This window comes from Ochotona curzoniae, unplaced genomic scaffold (assembly GCF_017591425.1).
Source record: "Ochotona curzoniae isolate NIBS_2020 unplaced genomic scaffold, NIBS_Ocur_1.0 contig_4612, whole genome shotgun sequence".
Classification (NCBI taxonomy): Eukaryota; Metazoa; Chordata; class Mammalia; order Lagomorpha; family Ochotonidae; genus Ochotona; species Ochotona curzoniae.
In genome coordinates, this window is record NW_024466343.1 from 4,081,505 (window position 1) to 4,104,033 (window position 22,529).

The 22,529-nt window shown below is 37.3% G+C and overlaps 1 long non-coding RNA gene across 3 annotated transcripts in view; it reads left to right on the plus strand.

The window, feature by feature from the left end:
- The window catches only part of LOC121160983, a 113,091-nt gene that overhangs the window by 84,775 nt on the left and 5,787 nt on the right, over window positions 1-22,529 (plus strand). Inside the window, exon 4 of one of the 3 annotated variants that reach the window (XR_005884599.1) lies at window positions 104-169. The exons of 1 other annotated variant lie outside the window; for it this stretch is intronic. This is a non-coding gene — a long non-coding RNA (uncharacterized LOC121160983). Of the gene's footprint in view, window positions 1-103; window positions 170-22,529 lie in introns of those variants that run through there. One more of the 3 variants, XR_005884598.1, reaches the window with a different exon arrangement.

Consider the following 22,529-nt stretch of genomic DNA (forward strand, 5'->3'; position numbering starts at 1 on the left):
TATAGGTTTATTTATTTCAGCACTGGTGAATAAAATACAGTTATGAAGAAAACATGGTTTATTTTAAGAATTGAATGGTTTTACCTGCTTTGGCTTGATCCAGGGGAAATTTCTTTGAAACAAGCTATGGATTCAGAAACATCATTCAGACTTCCTAATTCTACAAAGACATTTATCAGTGAGTGACTGTCAAGCTGTTTTCTTCTATTCCCCATACTTCAAAAGCTCTCAAAGGAAATAAAACAGATCCTGATGTATAATGAATTTCATTGGGCTGGATGGTGTCCAATTCATCATAGGCCCAGTAAGAATCAAAGAACCAACCAATACAATTTTCCAGAGACCACTTTCTGAAGACTATTATAGATCAATAACAAAAGGAACAAAGATTTAGAAAATTTCTGGTGAAGGGAAGCAGTCCTGGGTTTCTTCATTTTATCTCTGTTTTTAAGACAAAGAAAAACAATATATTGAGGTAATGCTTGTGGGAGCCTCACTGTTGAGTTTCAGAAACAGCACAGAGTACTGATAAGCTTTCTATGTACTGTTAACTGTTTTGAGAATCATGGAAAGCCAAAAATCCACTAGCAAATATATGAGCCCTAGAGAGTCAGCGTTAATCATAAAAAAGATAGGGCTGGTGGATATGCTATTCAACAAATTAAACATTCCATTTCCACATTGCTGATTTGAGCATCAGATTTCCAAAATTTCTTTCAAATACAAAAACAAATCATCCCTTCAATAACACCTTCCAGGGAGAAGTTTATAAGCTGATAGTTTTTATTTTTAAAGAATGGGCTAGCTCAACAATAATGTTTAAAATTTAAAAATCTAAAACTTAGTCTGTGGAAAATTAGCAAAATTTGAAAATCCTCATGAGCCAAGTATGTGATTATTGTATTTCTAAATAATTAGTTCCATCAAGAATCACAATGTAGAACTAAGGGTCAACTGGCTAAAAATTACAAACCTTATTAATGCAGAAATCTGAGTTCTAAATACCTGTTAATCACAGTAATAGTTATCTCTTTTTATCCTAGCAAGTGTCTGCTCTCCTAGTCTAGGGACATCTCATTCTACTGAAGAACTAAATAAATGACTATTCTTTTATCTTTTCTGCTATTTTGAAAACAGTGAGTAGCCTTCTTTCCATTGTAATTGATTCTCTACCTTAAGCCTTTTCATGACATCTATCAAAAACAGCGTTATTTACATTGTCTTAATAATGTTAACTTAAGCATTTTATTACCATGCTCTGCAAACTGAATACTCTAAAGAAATCTACTCATGGGAAAGGCAGTTAGGCAAAAGGCAGACTACACAAAAGTCCAGGTCTCTCGAGGTTTAACAGCATGCCACCTGGAAGGACACAAAACCTCTGTTGTCTTGTTCAGAGCCAACTGGGAATCGCCTGTGGTCAAGAAAATGCTGGTGAAAGCAAATACCCTTTCCTGCAAACAGTGCAACTTCTAATTTGTGCAACGATCTACAGAGCAAAAACTGCAAAATTGCTTAGAAAGCCAATAGGGAAATAAGATACAGATGACTGTTTCCTGATTTTTTTTTTCGTTGTTGTTAATATATATTGTGAAACAAAGCATCCTCCTTCCCATGAAGAATTCTGGAAACGCAAAAAAAAAAAAAAAAAAATCGGGAATTTGGTAACACTAACTTAAGTTCCTTCCCACAAAATTACATGTAACATATTGTCTTGACAGCTAAAGTACGGCACTTATTTTTTTTTCACTCAGATAACTTAGAGACTGAAATAATATTTTAATAAGCTGCCATTCCCTCTTTCTTATGCCTCATAACAAGAATAATAAACTCAGGTGTGGCGTCATGGCCTAGCAGCTAAATTTCTTGCCTCGAAGGCATCGGGATTCCACATGGTGCCAGATCTAATTCCAGCCTCTATGCTTCCCATCCAGCTCCCTGCTTGTGGCCAGGGAAAGCAGTGGAGGACAGCCTAAAACCTTGGAACCCTGCACCCATGCGGGAGACCCGGAAGAGGCTCCTAGCTGCTGGCTTTGGATCAGTGTAGCACTGGCTGTTGCAGCCACTTAGGAAGTGAATCATCAGACAGAAGATCTTCTCTGTCTCTTCTCCTCTCTCTATAAATATCTGACTTTGCGATAAAAATAAATAAATCTTTAAAAGAAGAATAATAAACTCATATAAATCGATAAATTTTACCCACATCCTAAAATTTCTTGCAAGAGAAATGTTATTTGGAAGTTGAATTTTACCAGCTGTTATCCTTGATTTGTGTTCTCTGAAATTTACACATTTGACTGTTTGGGGTTGAAATTTCGTCAGCTTTACTCCAAGATTACGTTCAGGTCTTAGAGCTGCTAAAATGCCAAATTCTCATGTCACAAATATTTTTGCTAGAATCCTTAAACAAAAAAGATAACTTTTGGGGGATGGAGAATAATTTTTATCAGAATATAAATTATATAGTCATCTTTGTTGTTATAAAATAAAATTTATTTATCAGTACAATGGAAATAACTAATGGATGAAGTAAAAGATATGTTACCTAGGAATGTTCTCATGCATTCCTAGGTAAGTAGAAAAGATTAATTTATTAATTCCTCCAAAATAATGCATGCATTTCTAAGTCTTAACAGAGAATTTCATGCTTTAAAAAAGGTTTTAATTATTTTTTATTTGAAAGACATATTTACAGACAGAAGAAGAGACAGGGAAAAAGATCTTTAATCTGTTGATTCACTCCTTAAGAGACCACAATGCCAAGAGCTGAGCCAACCTGAAGCCAGGAGCCAGGAGCTTTTTCCAATTCTTCCATGTCAGTGTAGGGCATCAAGGCATTGAGCCATCCTCGCCTGCCTTCCCAGGTTGTAACGCAGAAGTTGGGTTGGAAGTGGAGCAGCTAAGGACATGAACTGGTGCCCATTGGTGATACAGGCACTGGAGATAGGCGATTGAACAGTGGAGCCAACATTCAGACTCCCATACAAAATTTCAGTAAATTGAAACTGAGTCTTTTGCTAAGTGGTGCAACTATGTACAATAAAATTCCATCACAGTTGAAGAACTAAAGAAATATAAAAAATTATGGCATCCTTGACTAGAGGATAAATTACAAATGCCATTTGTTTAGATTTAGAATTAAACACAGTTCATGAGCAAATCTGAATACAGTAGTCTGGTACCATCTCAGAATTGCACTCTTATTTCTCTTTTGTCATTCTTATCTGAACAAAATTAAAGAAGAAATGCAGTAATTTTGGTAGTATGTTATAAGAAACATCCTATTTGCAAACCTAGCAATTTAATTATCACTTAAATGTTAGTGTTCAACTAAATCAGAAATGATTTTACCACTCTAGTTACTTACAGTTTTATTCATTATAAATTCTTTTATTATTGGATACTACTGCAAGTGTTTGTGAGCACATAAGCATGTATACATAGTAATCATTGTAGACATCATAGTTTTTTTTGTGAAGACTCATTCATGCATTTCCAAGTTGGAGAAATAAGAGAGAAATGCCTGTGCTGAAGCCCACTGTGGTAGCCTACTAGTTAAAGTCCTTGTATATGTCAGGATCCCATATGGGCACCAGTTCCTGTATTGGATACCCCATTTCCCATCCAGCTCCCTGCTGGTGGCCTAGGAAATATGCTGGCCCAAAGCCTTAGGACTCTGCACCAGCATGGGAGAACCAGAAGAAGCTCCTGGTTCCTGGCTTCGGATCAGTTCAGCTCCAGCCATTGCAGCCACTTGGGGAGTGCATCGGTGGATAGGAGATCTTTCTCGCTGTCTCTCCTCTCTGTAAATCTGACTTTCCAATAAAAATAAATAAATCTTAAAAAAATATTTGTGATGATATCTTACAAAATATTGGGCACCATGGACTAGAAAAGATGCTGTATAAAATTAGCCCCTATAGGGCAACAGGTGAGGGAATCATTCAGAAGTTTTCTGACATGAACATTTTATGATCTTAGTTCTGGCACAAATAATCTGTGCCCAGCTTAGCAAAGTGATAGCATCAGATGACTGCCCAACATCATCTGCAAATTCATTGTTTAACTATGAAATATTATAGGAGATAAAACCATTGCAGACAGTAGTGTTGATTGTGCTTATACATTGAGGTATATTCAATAGTTTTCCGTATGCCACATGGCTAACATAGGGCATTCAACACAATCATTGGGAAGATCTATGGCTATGATTTCAAAGAAGATCCCAATGACAAATGAGTCAAAACAATGAGATACTCCTCAAATTGACCAAAACAGTCCTTTACTTAAGCTAAGCATAATTGTAATTGCAGTAAACTTTAACCTGCAATAATATGCCTTAAATTATTGTCACAATATTATTTTTGTGGTTCTTCTATGACTAAAGCTCATTCACCTTTCCCATCTGTCTTACTCACACCATCTACTATTTCCCTTTGCAGTGCTGGTTAAGGGAATTTATTTCTAATCATTATCCTGTTCTTCTTCACATTTTTAAGGACGGAATTTAACAATTACCAACTATACCAACTATACATTTTCTTGGTTGTAAGTGACAGATTTTAACTGAACACTCAAAATTTCGACTACTGTATACAGTAATGGCAATACTGACCCAAATAGTCAGTTTCACTTTAACTCAGTTTTCTCTGCTAATGAATATTGTGCACTTTGTCTTCATCTAGTATGAGTCCTCTGGTACCAATAGCATTGAAAAAATGGCAACCAGACACTACCTGACATAGCGATTGACTTCTTTCACAAATAACATAATATGTTCTGGAAGACCAAAGAACAGAATAAGAAACATACTTACTGTTGGAAAGCAGTGCAAAATGTAAAACATTGTCATGACCATTTAAAAAGTGAAAATTCCAATAATGTACAAGGCCCTTCAACTTGGCGCTTATTATGTCTTTGTGCTTGTTATGTCTTTGAATAAAATATGTGGCAATAAAATAACCTAAAAATAGGTATAGCACTAGTTGATATCTAGATTAAAAAAATATAGACAGATAGGTTTAACACATATCTGATACATTTCTATAAAAAGTCACCATTAAAAGTTTAAAATTATCTTTCTACTTCAAGTTGATTAACATTGTAGAAGTACGTAAGATATTATAAAACTTACGTATTATTTTTGTAAACAATAACAGTTCACTTAGAAAACTTCCACAAAAATGGATACAATACAAAAATTAGATGGTTTGAAAACATTGTCTTCATAGTTTTTGAAATACTAATTTTATTTAGGATGAACTGATTCATTGAAAATATTTTCAAAATGTAGAGTTGTGACAATCTCCATTTGAAATTAACTCCAAGACACATTATTATTTTTAAATACTAAAGCATTTAGTTTCTCCTTTAATACATTTATTGACTATAGAAATTATCTACAAAATCTGAATTTGCTTCATATCCTTTTCATTCAACTAAATTTCCTGTATCAATATCTTCATATAACTGATTATTTAAATTTGATGGTGGAAAATTATTATCTTTTAAATAGAAAGCATTGTTTCTTGGGATTTTGTAATTCAACATTTCAATCACTTAATCCTTTTTTCCTTAGTTTGATACCACTTTTATTAATACTAATTTTGACTTACTTTTGACATGAAATTTAAGAAACATGCCCATCTATTGCATAATGCACACAAAATAGTTCTGTTACAAATTTCTGATCATTTGAAAAGTTAACTGTACATGAGTATGCATTAGAAATTTGTGGGCATTAACATTTGGTTACAGACAGTAATACCCTTCAATACAGACAGCATAAAGACCTCATAGTGAGTCTCTAAGTTAAGGAAGATTCAATGTTAGACCCTAGTTATAGGTATCTGCCTAGGTTGCCTAGTACCTAGGCAACTGTTAACACTGCTAGGAGAAAAACAAAAAGTAGCTGGTGGCCAGTCTGTGCCTGGCTAATGCCAAATTTGTGTTCACTATGCCAATATAATTGCCCTAAAGAATTTATACACACACACACACACACACACACACACACACACACACACACACACACGTAGGAGGAAGCTTGTGGTTCCTGCTGGAAAACAACTCCGGGCCAGCACCAGGTTGCCAGAGAAAGGAGTTTGGGGTATGTTTGAGGGTAGAGACTGCTGAGGGAGTACTTTACAGGTTTGGAGTGACTTTCGGGGGCTTTCATGGACTGGACCACTTTACTCATGGTGATTGAGGGAGTTGAGACCTGGTGGTTTAGACAGGAGAAGCCAGAGGGCATATCTGGATCAGACTAATGCATTTGCCCATGTGAGAGACCTGGGCTTGGTTGTTGACATAACCCATTGTGCACAAGTGTGCATGAAAGCTAGGGCTGCAGGTCTGCCTTGAAGTGATAGGCCACAGGATCTACCAATGAGTGGGGCAAGGAATGTGCCACACAAGCTTTGGCCCATGACATCAACTGGCATGTGTTAGTAGAAGGTATGGGGGCAGATTTTGTAGAGGATATGTGGGCTCACTTCTCTGAGTCTGCAGTACACATCAGTTTGCAAAAGAGTTGGAGTTGTGACATGCCAATCTAGGTATGACTGCAGAACTCACTGACGCTAACAGGAACTGGAGTTGGGAATGGGTGGGTCTCTCCCCAACTGCAGCACTTATTGTTGGACATGAGACTTGGGTCTAGGAGCAGGTCAGGCCATAGCACCTGCAGCACATGCAAGGACTCGGACTGGAAGCAGACTGTCAGGAAGGGCCCTACCACCTGTGGCATACATGATATCTGTATCTGGGAGTGAGCCTGGTGGGAAAATTGAGGAACTCCCCTAGTAAGCTTTAGATCCTGCTGGTGGGCATGAGACTCAGAGTTGAAATAGGCCAGGCCAGGTAGGAATGTACCACTCATTGGCATTTGCATGAACTGGTTCAGAGGGTGGTTAAGGCTGGGTTGGGCTAAGCCCTAGAATTCACTGGCACCTGTTGGAGCCAGGACAAGGTGTGGGCCTCATTGGGATAGGGTAATTCACCCCCATTTACACAAAAGCCAAGAATGGGAGCAGGTGAGCAGGGGAAGGCTGTAGCACCCCTGGTATGAGTTAGGAATGAGGGCAGGCAGAACAAGGCCAATCTGTAGCATCTGAATCATATAATGCCATGCCAAGTTAGGTCGGAACACCACTAGCAAGTGCAAAACTTACGCTTGGAGTGGGCCTGGTAGGGGAACTAAGTGGATTCCATTGCTAGCCTGTGATTCCAACTGGTGTGTGCAAGAGCTGGGGCTACCTGTGGACCAGGTGTGTGGACTGAATCTAAGTGCACCAGACTGGGCTATGCCTCAGAACCCACTGATGCTTACAAGAGCCAGAGTGTGTGTAAGGTAAGATGAACTGAGTTACAGCACCCACTGGGCCACCTGATAGCCAAGTCTGGGGGTAAACCAGCCAAGACTGGGCAGTAGCACCTGTCAGTTAGAGCTGGAATGGTCACAGCACCTGCCAGTGAATTCGAAGACTGGAGGTGAGACATGTCAGGCTAGGTTGAGGACCCACTGGCATACATAAGCTTGGGGTTTGGAATTGGTCTGTTACGAAAGCTTCGGGAATACCCCTGTTAGACTCCAGCTCCTACTGGTACACATGAAAACTGAAGCTGGGGACAGTCCAGGCCAGGCCATACTACAATACCCATCAGCATATGTGTGGGCCAGATTTGGAGGCTAGGCTTGAACAGGCTGCAGCATCTACTGGTAGGTACAAGACCCAGGTAACAGCACCTGAAGGGAATGTTAAGGCCAGGAAGGTCATGCCAGACTGGACTATAGCACTCACCAGCAAGTATGAAACATGGGACTAGGGTGAGCCTAGCAGGAGAAATTCATGACTTCCACTTGCTAGGTCACTGCTCCACTGCTGGGCATGAATGCTGGGACTAGGGGTAAACTTGGCTGGACAGGGATGTGACAACTTTTGGCCCACATTTGAGCTGCTTTAGAGGGAGGGCCTGGCTAGGTTAGGCCACCACATTAACTGGCATATGCAAGAGCCAGAATAAGTGTGGGCTAGCCAGGCTTTGCTGCGGCATCTGCTGACAAGTGCAGGGATTGGGTGCAAGTCATGTCAGGCTAGACAGCAATTCCCCCTGACAAGCACAAGATCCAGGGTTGGGAGTAGACTTGGTACAGGAACTATGGGTACTTTTCTGCTGAGCTACAGATCCCACTGTTGAGTATAAAAGCCAGGGCTGGGAGAGGGCTGGGCTGGACTAAACAATAGCACCTATTCACACAGGGAATATGTGTGTGCTGGAGCTGGGGATGAATCGAACTGTACTAAGCCACAGAACCCATTAGGTGTGTAGAAGAGCTGGATGGGATCTGGCTTGGGCTGGACTTGACTGTTCCACATACTGGTACATGCAGGGATTGGGTTAGGAACAGGTTTTGTGGGGGTTATTGGGATTGACTCAGACTAGGCTGCTGTTCCAGGTGGTGTGTACAAGGGATAGGTTTGTGGTGGGCTGGGTTGGATTAGATTGATGTGCCCATTGATTTGTGTGGGAAATGGGACTGGGGACAGAACTGACTTGGCAAGTACATTCACTGGTATGTGCATAGGCTGATGCTGGTGAGAGACTGAACTGGACCCTGAACTGGTGCAGGCAAGATTCAGGTCTGGAATTGCCCCAGGCAAATTTTCTTGGGGAACCTCCCCTGCTGCACCTCTGGACTTAAAGCTCTGCTCACAGGGAAAATCACAGGATATGTGTTCCAACCCTGCAGTGCATGTATCATGAATGGGTCTCCTCAGTTACGGATGCCTGTGTGGTTGACAGCATGCCCAAATGCACACGGGGGAATGACAGCCAGCTCTTCCAGGTTATCAGAGGACTTTGAGAGCCTCAGCAGAGGATGGAAGGCAGAAGCATAGTGCTATCTTTGTGGATACACTGTGATTGAATTTGTCAAGTAACAGACCTTGGAAAATCATTTCAACCCTGGAGCAATGAAAGCAATAACGTCTCTATGCTATCAAAACCACTCAGATGACACACTTGGAGCCAGACATCAGAGTCTCTAAAACAATAACGATTGACCATCCCCATCCCGGGTACTAATGTTGTTTGGCAGCAAATAGAAGCCAATGCCCCCATCCTACCTTTACTCCCTCTTCAGATATAGGAGGGAAAAACAAGTGGAAATATTTGTCTACTTTCCTTCCTCCATATCTGACCCTTCCCACCTCATTCAGTGGCCCAAATGGGCATACATTTTCCATGCGAGTGGAGGGTTCCAAGGCTTTGGGCCATCCTCAACTGCTTTCCCAAGTCACAAGCAGGAAGCTAGATGGGAAGTGTGGACACTGGGATTAGAACCGATGCCCATCTGGGATCCCAGCATATACAAGGTGAGGACTTTAACCACTAGACTAAAGTGCCAGGCCCAGCTAGTTTTCCTCATTATATTTTTAGGCATGAACAAGATTAAGGGAGGAAATTGGTAATAAGTACAAAATCTGTGTCTTGCTATTCTTAACCAGTTTTCTTGAAACACCATCAATTGTGAAACATCCTTTATATTCTAATGGCTAAATAAGGATAAAATAGCTCTTAACATATGTAAATGGTAGCAAGGAATCCTTTGGCAAAAGAGGAGTTTTTAAGCAGAGACTTTTGTTTTATCTATATAATACAGTTATTTTGAGAATCAAATATGATAATGTATTTAATACTTGTTAGAATAATAGTAGTACCAGAGGAGTGTTCACATTTTTATTCCTAGTATAATTTCAAATAGCTGATAACTCACCTTTTAAACTTTGTTTCTTTTAATCCTTTGTGTGATGGTTTTGGAATGGTGCAGTACTTCACCAACCCTATTTTTAATGACTGGCAAATTCTTGCCTATTATTTCCTAAATCATCAGACACAGTCAGAGCATTGTTTTTTAATTCTCAAACTCTGCAGGCAGCAGTGCTTGCTGCTGTTACACCTAAGCTGCTTTGGCCCCGTGCTAACATAATCAACAGTTCCCTCCATGCTGTTTTTCTTGACAGAACAGAGTGCTTAGGTTTTTCCAAGGAATAATAGGCAGATGTTTTAAAGAAATATAAATAAATAAATAAATAAATGAATAATAAATTGTGTTGTTCTTTAATAGAAATCTCAGCTTTTTTAATACAAAATAATCACATAATATGGAGTAGTTTTAACAGAAAGGTTCCATGGTATTCTTGTGTATACAAACATAGGCAAAAGATAGATCTGATGTTGTAATATTGAACAGTGCAGGACTGAATGACTGTATTATTTCACTTTGTTATGATATGTGCATATGGGCAGATATCAGCAGCTGTATTTTTATCCTAAAGTATCTATTTATGCATGTTAGTTTCTGAATTTTAGCTCTACTATGTCTTTACTAAAAGAACAATACTGGTACAAGTCAGGACCTTATTTAAATGTCTTTCTGTGGAAGAAATAAAACACATGTCTAAAGCATATACGTATCTTTATGTTTTTTTTTTAAGATTTATTTATTTTGTTGTTGGAAAGGCAGATATACAGAGAGGAGAGAGACAGAGAGGAAGATCTTTTGTCCGATGGCTCACTCCCCATGTGGCCACAACCGCTGGTGCTGCGCCAATCCAAAACCAGGAGACTACTCCGGGTTTCTCACGAGGGTGCAGGGTCCCAAGGCTTTTGACCATCCTCGACTGCTTTCCCAGGACACAAACAGGGAGCTGGATGGGAAGCACGGCTGCCAGGATTAGAACCAGTGCCCATATGGGATTCTGGCGTGTGCAAGGCAAGGACTTTAACCACTATGCCATGGTGCCGGGTCTGTATCGTTATGTTTCTATAAACATGGAAAGGTTGATTTCAATCTGTGGTGTGTGGAAAAAGATCCTAGATTTTAAGAAATCTTCATAGTTTGTAAAATCAGAGGATGTGACATTAAAAACATTCTAATATTTTCAGTTCTCAATAAAGAACTCTTCTTGACAGTACTTTGGTCATTTGTATACATTGTCTAATTACTAGGAGATATGTGAGCTATTTTTTAGTCAAAGTTAATATCTTCTATTGCATATTAGTTTGATACACCACCTACCTGGTCCATAGTACCCACATGTTTGGTCTAACATATTAATGGATACATTTGTGTAGATTTTATTTTTTATAAGATTAAAATTAAATTTTAATGTTTTAGATTATGTTTATGAGAATTTAATATGAGAAAAAACTGTTTTGAAGAAGTGAAAATAAAACTAAAAGCATCAAAGTCTATAGATTTAGAATTTGTTGGTCTTTATTGGTGAGATGTGTCCCATCTACTAATCTAAGATGTTTGGTTGATGTATTTAAGCCATTTATAGTCAGGGTTAATATGAATAGGTAATAATTTGGTCCTGTCATTTTAGAAATTGGTTGTTCATTTAAACTTATTCATTCTATATATTTGCCATCTGCCATTCTTTGACCTATATTTCTCAATTTTATCCAAACTTTTCTAAAGTAATCACTTGATTTTTACTTGGTCACTATGTTTAGTTTTGCTTATCTGTCAAATGGTAGTGAGCTCAGAAATATATCCCAACAGAGTTTATAACAAAAGCAGCAAGAGGGCTCCATGAGGATATTATATCCAGATTCAAATAAATCAAAGTTATATGTTTCTCTACTAAAACTGGAAAAGTCTGTTCAAATGAATAAGAGCCTTAACATGATATCATAAACCAAAAATCCAGAGAACAAAGGGGAAAATTTCCCCAAAGTATACCATAAGAGTAAAGTTTTGGATATCAAGTCAAAAACTAAGGCTACAAAGGCAAAAATAAATAAGTGGGACTAAGACAAACTAAATATAAATTTTGGTAGCATATTAGTAATTACTAAATCCAAAATGCTTCAGGGAAAGTTTTCAAACTATGTATGTACTAAAATACTCATTTTCAAAATTTGAACAGAACTCCTATAGTTTAATATCATAAAAGCAGCCCCATTAAGAAATGGACAAAAGACCAAAGATTCATGGAAAATGGAATTAAACATAAATTTAGTTTTGGCATTAGCAATTTATGGAACTCATGTATATCAGGGATATTATGAAAAATTCATTTTATGAACAACTATGCATATTTAACATTTTGTGCCAAAATACTATTTTTCAGTTTCATAGTTCATGAAACTTTTTGAAGTACTGTCATAGTGGATACTACATGTCTATTTAATTGTTTATATGTTGTAAACACATGAAATGAATATATAGATCTACACACATATTTATATACATAAATATTTATTATTTTTGTTTATTTGAAAGTAAGACAAGAACAGAGTAGTAAGAAAGAATTCTATATGCTCGCTCATCCTCCAGATACCTGCAAAATTAGGAACTGAGCCAGGTACAGAGCATGGAATGAAAACAAAGTGTCCCAGATGTTAGCACAGAACCACATACTTTCTGAAGCCTTTCAGCGTGCACATGAGCATGTATCTGGGGTCAGAGGCAAAGCTGGCACTCTATTCTTAGCACGCCTATTGAAATATAGGCATCCCAAGTGTTGTTTTAACAACTCCATAGATCACCAATCCCAGAATATGTACTTATAATGATTGCAATTTCCATTACATAACTTTGTAAACTTTCAACCAACAAGAGAAAAATCTAATTTGCATCACACAATCATTAATCATAATTTTCTCCACATTTCTCTCATGTAGAACCTCTACAAAAAAGACACATTCTGAAAAAAAAGGTTATGCATAGATTTCAAAAATATTTGAACCACTATAGATTTATCATAAAAACAGAAAACATCAATCAATATTCTCTACAATTTAGTAATTTAGATCATGTACCTCATTCATAATTCTGTTCCCATCTCTACTTTCTGAGCAGCGTGGAGCTATATAAATCTGACATTTGTCTGGATTAGTCTAACAAGGGTGTCATTTGTAAATTTATGCTGCATATGTTTGGATTGAACATTGCATAGAATTTACAGAGCACAGAGCACTGCACATGAAAACAAATTGTACAGGTTTTAATTACCTCTTTACACAATTAGAGCTAGAGAAATGAGAGCTGATCTTGAAATTGAAGGGGCAAAGAGATGAAAGCATTTTGGAAAAACTAAGAGGACTGAAATATTACCCTTATCCTATACGTCATCTTATATATAATCTGTTAAAGTTACATAAATATCAGTTTACTGGTTATATAAACCTTATCAAAGCTGCCAAGCTCTGAACTCGTTGAATGCCTTGTGAAAATGGTGGTAAACATATGGGAGACCTGTGTTTTGGCCTGGTATCTAAACAAGAAGAAAGTACAACAACTATTTAAATCAAAATTGTATAAATATTATACATAAACATTTTTATAAAATGAATATGCAAAAACATAGCAAAAATGTGTTTTTCTGCTTAGCTGCCATGAAACATAAATGGTCATGTTGAAAAGTGGACAAATGAGCATGCTCATGTTAAAAGGAAAAGGGCAAGACCCATCAGATCAGCTTCTTGGTCTCTGCAGCAATACTTTCAACTAAGTCAATTGAATGGTACCTCTGGAATGAAGCCATCAAGGAAAAGGAGAAAATGGTATTTATGGCTTGCTTTGTGAGAGTTTCTAACATCTCTCACCAACCTTTGAGAAGAAGCGTTCTAATAATCTATAACTGGCTTCAAGAAAGAAAGAGGGTTGTAAGACAGGAAGTGAAAGACAATTGGAAAGAATTTTCTTAATAGGCTTTCCCAGGTTTGAACAGTTAATTTATATATCATGACAAGGTTATTAGCACTAGCAGTGCTCATTTTGTGTAGGTAAAATTTTGACAAAAGCGTAGATAGGAACTTTTAAAATATTTTCAAACTCTCTAGGTCATTAATAAACATACAATATTTTGGCTATATTTGATCAGAAAATTGGTGAGAATCAGTTGGTTAAGAACTGTTAAAAGAACTACCCCCAAAGCATGTGGCACTTTAAAATGTCAGTTTATTATTTTTCATGAGTCTATGTAGTGACTCACTGTTAGATCATAAGAGCTATTGAAAGTAAAGCACTTCGAAGAGCTCAAGTTCACTAACTTGTGTATTCTAAGTCAGCGGGGGGTGGCTCCCTGGTTTTTGTTTGTTTGTTTTGTTTTTAGCCTCCTGGGACCTGTGGATAAGTCAAACATTTCTTTTTCTTGAGATTGGCATGGGCACACCTGCAAACAAGCAAAATTGTGCAAGTGATTTCCAGGACACTGTTTAAATCATATTTCTTAGATTCTATTGCTAAAAGTAAATCATTGGTCTGTAGATTTGTGTCCCACAACCTGCAGGATAGTCCTGAAAATTTATGTAACTAACAGCATGGAAATGCAAAGGAGTTAAGGCTCAGTGCCTTTAATATGGCATTTTATTTAAAAATTTAAACATAAAGAAGATTTTCTGCAAATATTTAAGAGGCTTTCAGGCAGTACAATTTGTTAGGATGTTCACATTTCGATTGTTCTGTTATTCACATCACCATTTAATTTACCACTATTAGTGAGATGTTATATTGTTGACAATGCTCTAAGCCCTTTAATTACAATAACTTATGTAACCTTACCTAGTAATTAAATAAGAGAAATATATTTTCAAGAAATTAACGTTTGGAATTCTGTTCTTTATTGACACCAAAAGTTTCACTCATTAAATAATTATTGAATCCTACATTTTATAAGACCTTATTTTTTTCCTATATCCCAAGTCTTTATTTTGGTCACAACAGTGCTTGAAAAACTTGAGTGTTTAAAAGCTGCTGAGTCAGACACGTTGAGCTTATTTCATAGCTTACATTTTACTTCTGTATATTTGGATGTTTTCATAAGCCAAGTCTAAAGTCTGAGCATTTACCAGAGATGAAGGTAGAGGTTTTATCAACTATATGTGTTTGCCAAAGTCACAAAAATAATGATGATTGTTGCATGTAGTTATAACATTTTCAGATAGAGACATTCCAACCATTAGTATTTAGGAAGAGACAGTGAAGTGAAAGTAATAATTATTCCATTATAAGGAATCCTTCACACCTATCTGCCACAACAAGAGCTTGTGACTAATTTGACTGGATTTCTATCAATAGTACATTTTGGCCCAGTGTGATGGTTCAGTGGCTAAATCCTCCCTTTGATTGCACAGGGATCCTTTATGGGCACCAGTTTGTGTCTTGGGCACTCCACTTCTCATCCAGCTCTCTGCTTGTGGCCTAAGAAAGCAGTTGAGGTGGCCCAAAGCCTTGGGACTCCGCATCTGCATTGGAGACCCTGAGAAGGCCCCTGGCTGCGGATTAACTCAGTTTCAGTCATTGTTGACACTTGGGGAATGAACCAGTGAATGGAAAATCTTTCAATAAAATAAATAATCTTAAATGACATAAATTTAAAAAGCCCCAATGTATTTCACCTCATAAACATGTCTTTAATTTCCACAATATATTAAGAATATTTTTATTAAGAGTAAGAGAATGGATTTAAATAGTTCCTAGATTTAATACTATAACATGACTAAATCCTGACCGACAATTTGTAAATGTGCATTTGCTGTATTATATGTGATACATTATTTGCTGTTTCAATATTATGCTTAATACAAATTCAAATAAACTTAGCTAATAATATTGGATGATTGTCACTGAACTACCACTGGAAATTTAACAGTAACAGATTCTGTTTCAAAATATATATATAAATATATATATATATATACATACATATATACATGCACACACACACACACACATTTGTTGGTGAGACCAAGACTAAGCTGATAATTTCAATCCAAGATAATCACATTATTTTACCTGAATGAGTTATAAAGAACTCTTTAGTCATTGATTAGTGTCTGTAAACCACTGTTAGAGTTGAGAAATGACTTCTGAGGATTTTATAAGTGACCAATTTGTAATCATACAGATGCTAGATGGACAACCAAAACTGGACCTCAACCTTCTAGTTCTAGACCTAGGAATTTTTTTTCATCATTTTGTGTGAACCTTGTATTTTTTGACAAATATTCAGAGTAATAATACTGATATAATATTCAAGTTTAAATATTTAGATCAACAAGACCTCATAAAATATTAATACTAACCTGTACAAAATATGAGAACTTAGAGTTTGGTATAGAGAAGTTAAATTATGTTTTCATTGCCCTTATATTATCTACAGCATCTAGATTAATTTTATATAAGTTCAATTTGCTCTTGAAAACTTCTTTTCATAGTTAGTATGGTTTTTCTACTGTTTTTCTATCTGCCTCTTATGACACTGCTCCTCCAAAGCTATCTGATCTTCTAAATCTTCAGATCCAGCTCAGGTTGGGACTTGGAATATGTACTTGTTCACTTTTATAACATCAGAGCATTTTGAAATATCTCAGGATAGAAAATCTGTACCAATAATATGGACATTCTTCAAGAATTAGTTTAATGCCTTTTTTTTTTACTATGTATTTCACTCTTTTGATTTTTCTTCCTCAGCTGGCGTTAACCTTGTTACAGCAATTGTCAAACCTCTGGAAAGAGTCCTGGGGGGTTCACTGTGTATTTCTGCTCTTTATATCTCCCTTTGAAGAACAGGCTAACACTGTCCTAACTTTGAATGTCTGATTCCAACCTGGAAAATCTCCAAATTTGCCTTTATCTATCCCGTATAATGCTGCGCATAACTGAATAAGATAAAGAACAGAAACCTAGCATGAACATCAGAGTAAGGGAATAGTGAGTCTAGGAAACCTAGAAGAAGGGAGAACTAAAAAGTGGGATAGGGCAACATTAATGAACTCCTGCTATGGTGGATCTGGACTACAGCAGAATTCTGCTGTTTCTGTACCATAGAGAAACATTTGCATTGCAGTACACATCTCTACTCATGAATACAAGAGGGCTCTTAAAGAATCAGTTAAACTTATCTTGACAATACGATATCACGTTGCCTACTTTAGTCTATAACTTCAATGCCATAATGCACTTAAATAGCAGAATGTTGAATCTGTAAATATTACTAAAGAACCATAATATCATGATAATATGAAGAAAAATAATTGGAGGAAAATAGTAGGGAAGAATCTTTATACATACAAAAAATCGTATCATGGAAAATAGTAACAATTGAAAATTTAAAATAAAAAAAGGAAAGGTGATAATAAGTGATTGTGAAATGTTAAAGCAATTGTCAAGTTACTGGAATAGCATACAAGTGCATGCTATTCAGTTATGCTGAATAATGATGTAGTTATTTCAATGTTATATACTAATATATATGGCATTATACAAATTTACAAATGAATATGCATTTTTATTTGTCCTAAATTTACAAATTTCAATTCACAAAAGAGCTAGTTTTAAGTTTTATTGTGATAGAATTTAGACAGATTCTTTTATTCCTGAGAGTGTTAAAGAAAATGATCATCACCACTGGAGAATTGCTTCTGTACTTGATCAACTTACAGTGAATAACACAAACAACCTGAGGAAACAAATCTATGTTCACTTAAAACAGAAAACCGGAGGTAGGGATCACAGCTCATATTTCTTTATCCCCCAAGAGCCTAAGTAATACGGGTTAATGAATTAATTTAACTATCACAACAATCCCAGAAGATGATTAATACTATTTCCATTATATTCCTGTGAAAAATCTAATCACTAGACAAGATATTTTGTCTAAGATCAGATTCAGAAAATGGTGGATCCAGACACAAAACCATTTGGCTACAGAATTGACCGTTTGTCCACTAAAAGATTCTCTGGTGTATGGTAAGTTGGACCAGTTAGTACCTGTCATACTTTGTTATATGCTGAAAATTGTATACAGAGAATTAATTCTAAGATAAAGATAATAATAAATCCAAGACTGGATATGTTTGCTCATCTTGAGATTCCATCCTTACATAATAGTGATAGAAATCTAAAATCAGAGGGCGGTGAATAGCATCCCTGAGACACCAATCAACATGTTACATCATGGCTTATTTTTTCTTCAGTAAACTGCCCAGGAATCTTCAAGAAGAGTCTTTAAGAAAATCTGTGTTTTAAACAACCAAAGAAATGTCATGTTAGAATATCAAGAAATGCAGAAAAATCTTTGACAATCCAACTCCCATTCCTGATTCCATTCTCCCTCCTTTCTAAATACATTCATCGTACACACACAATATATAGAAAAACACACATAAATTTGTATGTATATTCTCTGTATATACATGTGGGACATGCACATATATATATAGTCATATAAACGCATGTGTATGACTACATATATATGTCATATGTATGTATCATATGTATATATACAAATATGACATTCTACTTTTTTGAGAAACTGCACGTAATATAAAAATTATGTTTGCTTTTTGCCAACCAATTAAATTTTTTAGTCCTGCTTTTATGTGAACTTTTTAAGGTACTTTCATATAATTTGAAATTTCTTAGTGGCTGTCCTAAAATTTAATTATTCATCTCTATCTATCTATCTATCTATCTATCTATCTATCTATCTATCTAATCCAAATCTTATTTTAATCAAAATGATGATGCATCAGGCAGAGTGTAAACAAATTATAATGCAATTGGCTTAAGTTCTCCATTTTACTACATATAACATTACTACAACTATTTTAACATATCCATAACCAAAGAGACTTGGTATACTTTGTAACTTTTGTTTTCAGGAAAATTTTATTTCTTGGATCACTTAATATAGGTCATACTTTTTCTATAAAATAAAACTAATATGTATAAAGTACTACCTATGTGGAAGCCCAAGACTGAATTAAAAGCTGCTGGCTTCAAACTGACCTAATATTGTCTCTTGCAAGCATTTGGATAGTTAATAATTTGATGTTGTATATTCATTCTCTTTCTTCAAATGAGTTTTAAAAAATTAGAGAAAGAAGGCTTGATAGTTTGGAGATTATATTTAGTAGGAGGATTCATATGTTATACATTTATAAAAGTTGGATGATGAGTTAATATGTGACTGCATATACATGTTAGTGTATTTACACTGTATAGTATTCGAGACTAGAGAGCTAAATAGGGAGTGAACAGCAAGGGCAATGGTACCATTTTTTTAAAGTTGTTTTGTGTGTGTGTGTGTGTGTGTGTTTGAAACTTAAAGTCAGAAAGAGAGAGACAGATTAAGAGAGACAGAGAAGGGGATGTGGAGAGAGAGAGAGACTATCCATTCACTGGTTCACTCTCCAGACTGATGCCTTGGCTGGCCAAATTCAGGAGCCAGGAGTTTCATTTGGGTCTATCATGAATGCCAGCTATCAAAGCACTGGGAACATTTTTCTTTGCTTTCCCCGAACAATTAGTAGAGAGCTGGATCAGAAGCGGAGAATTTGAGATACCAATCACCACATATACAAGATCCCAAAACCCCAAGCAGTGTCTGCCCACTGGGCTGCAACTCTGGGCCTGATAATTGTTACAACTTAAGCATAGTGAGGAGTAAATGATCTGCTTATTTTATGTTAAAGCTCATTTGGTTCCACAATAAAGAATGGGTTTGTCATCGAGAAACCTAGAAACAGAATTATTGGGTAAGAAATGACTCAAGAAAGTTAAGCAAGAGAGGCAAAGGACCCAAAACTAGCTTGATGGTTGTATAAATGTAAAGAAACTGATGGACTAGTATATATGATTGAGTTAAATGTAACAGGAGTCGCAGTAAATGCATATGTTATGCTTAAAATTAAAATGAAATCAGTGATTAGCCTCATTTTTTCTTTAAATAATGATTAATTTTCTGAAACATAGAAACCTGGGAAATGACCTGGTGCAGTACCCTAGCAGCTAACGTCCTCGCCTTACATGAGCCAGGATCCCATATGCTCAATGGTTCTCATCCTGGTGGTCACACTTCCCATGCAGCTTCCTGATTGTAGCCTGAGAAAGCAGATGAGTACAGCCCAAAGCCTTAGGACCTTGCACCTGCATGGGAAACCCTGAAGAGGCTCCTGGTTCCTGGCTTCAGAATGGCACAGCTCCGGCCATTGTGGCAGCTTGGTGAATGAATCAATGAACGGGTCTTCCTCTCTGTCTCTCCTTCTCTCTGTATATCTGACTTTCCAATAAAAAATAAGTAAAATAAAGATCTTTAAAAAAAAAGAAAGATGGTAAAGTAACATTTGTAGAAGGATGAAATGATGAAGAGTTTTGTACTTTTAAATATTTGCTTGACATGTTTTTGAAGTTAAAACCAAAAGCAGGCCATTAAGAATTTGCTGCTACCATAGGAGATCTAGACGATGACTCCACTACACTTTGTTAATAGCAGAACTATTCAATAATTTGTTCTAAAATTTCTAATGCCACTTCAATCTATCTGGTTGACATATGGAAGAATATATGTGCACTCCACCCATCTTGTCTAATACTCTCCAGAGTAAAAATCCTATGTACCTAGTAGGCACCCTATAGAAGTGGAACAGGGTTAACTCTGCATCCCTAGCCCTAGAAGTAGGGCTGGCCTGTATTATAAACTCCAGCAGTTGTTATTCAATTTTTGCAGTATAGGAGGAAGGGTCCTTCTGTACTCCATTATTGTAGAGCTACAGCAGTTGTTGTAAGCCCTGGTGTCACTCAGACCTGCTAGCAGAACAGGGAACATCGATCCTTGTCTTCTTTAGCAATGAGAAAAAGTTCCTGGTCATGTGTTCACCAAGGAAACTGACAATGAAATCTCCATGGAAGAAAGATACACACCCAAGGAAGCATATTGTTCTCCAGGCCAGAATTCCATCCCTACAAACTGCACCAACATATTCTATTGTGTCACAGAAATAGCTGACATTAATAAGGACAAAGGAAACCACTGATGAGACTACACACCTGGAATAACCTAGAACCCAAACCAAAACAACAAGCTAAGTGATATCATGAATTCCAGCTAAGCTGTTAACTTTCACTATAAAACTTATTCCATAAAGAAGGGATGGGTACACGAGATGGGCAGACATCAGCATAAAGACACAGGAGATATGCAGGAGCAAGCCAGCATGATAGCTCCAAATGAATTAGTGCTTTTCCAGACTTAGGGTTGTACTGATGGTAAACTATTAATTGACAAATATAGGATATAAGATAATGATTGTAAAACAATCCAATGAGATCGCCAGGTATGATAGCCTAGTGGCTGAAGTCCTCACCTTGCTCCAGGATCCCATATGCACACTGATTCATGGTCCAACTTCTCCACTTCTCTTCAGCTCCTTGCTTGTAGCCTGGGAAGCTGTAGAGGATGGCCCATAGCCTTGGGACCCTGCAACCAAGTGGGAGACCTGGAAGAAGTTCCTGGCTCCTGGCTTCGGATCATCTAGACTCAGACATTGCAGTGATTTGGGGAGTGAACCAGCAGATGGACGATTTTTCTCTCTGATTTGCCTTCTCTCTGTAAATCTAACTTTCCAACAAAAAAATAAATATTTAAAAATAAAGAGAATCAATGTATGGAATAAATGAATACATATATATATATAACTAAGGGAATGGAATTCAATAAGAATGAAATTAAGGGAGAGGGCTTCCAGTAGCCTAGTGGCACCTGGGAATATCCAAAAAAGTTTGGACTCAATGCTTGGGGCCCTGGCCACAGCTGCCAAAGCCACATGGTGAGTGAGACCTCAGCTTGCATGGGCCCAAATGTTTCTCCCTTCATGGTACTTCCATGAATGTATGTATTAGTGAAGAATCAATCCTGAGGGACTGCCAATGACAGAGTTTCTTTACTTGAAGGTAAGTGAGGGTACTGAGACCTGGTACTTTGAAGGGAAAAGGCCAAACAATCTGTATGGATCAGATTGATACACCAGTCTACATGTGAGTCCTGTGTAGGACTTGTTACCACCGACCAATGCTGACTACCACCAGTCCATGTGAAAGCTATGGTAGGAGATCTGTCTAGCAGTGCTAGATCCTAGTACCTGACAGAATGTTGAAACAGGGTACAGGTCACATTAGGCAGGGCCATAACTAACCAGCACTTGAGAGAACCATTTCCAGAGATAGATTCTGTGGGGGATGTGTGGGCCCGACCCTGTGGTAATACAAATTCTTCTGGTTAGCTTAAGTGCTGGAGTGGTGATGGGCTGAGATAGGTGTGACCACAGAACCTGCCATCACTCTTGGGTACAGGGACCAATAACAGTCTGGGCTGCACCTGCATGTGTATCCTAAGAGAGGGTGTGGGGTGGGCCAGGATGCCATGTTCACTAGCTCACTAGCTCACGAGGCCAAGATGAAAAGGAAGACTATGCCAGGCACTGGTCTAACACCCACTGGCACTTATGAAATCTGGGTCTGGGAGTGGGTCAAATGGTGGTACTTGGGAAACTCCCCTAGTGGGTCATAACTCTCACTGATGATCACATAGTCCAGGCCTGGGGGATGAGAAAGCAGGGCAAAGTAGCTCCAACTGTTGGCTAATGTGTGGGGTTGATTATGGAAAGGGACAGATCAGGTAGGGCTGAGCAAGTATTAGTTAACCAGCAAGAACAGAAATCAGGCTGGAGCA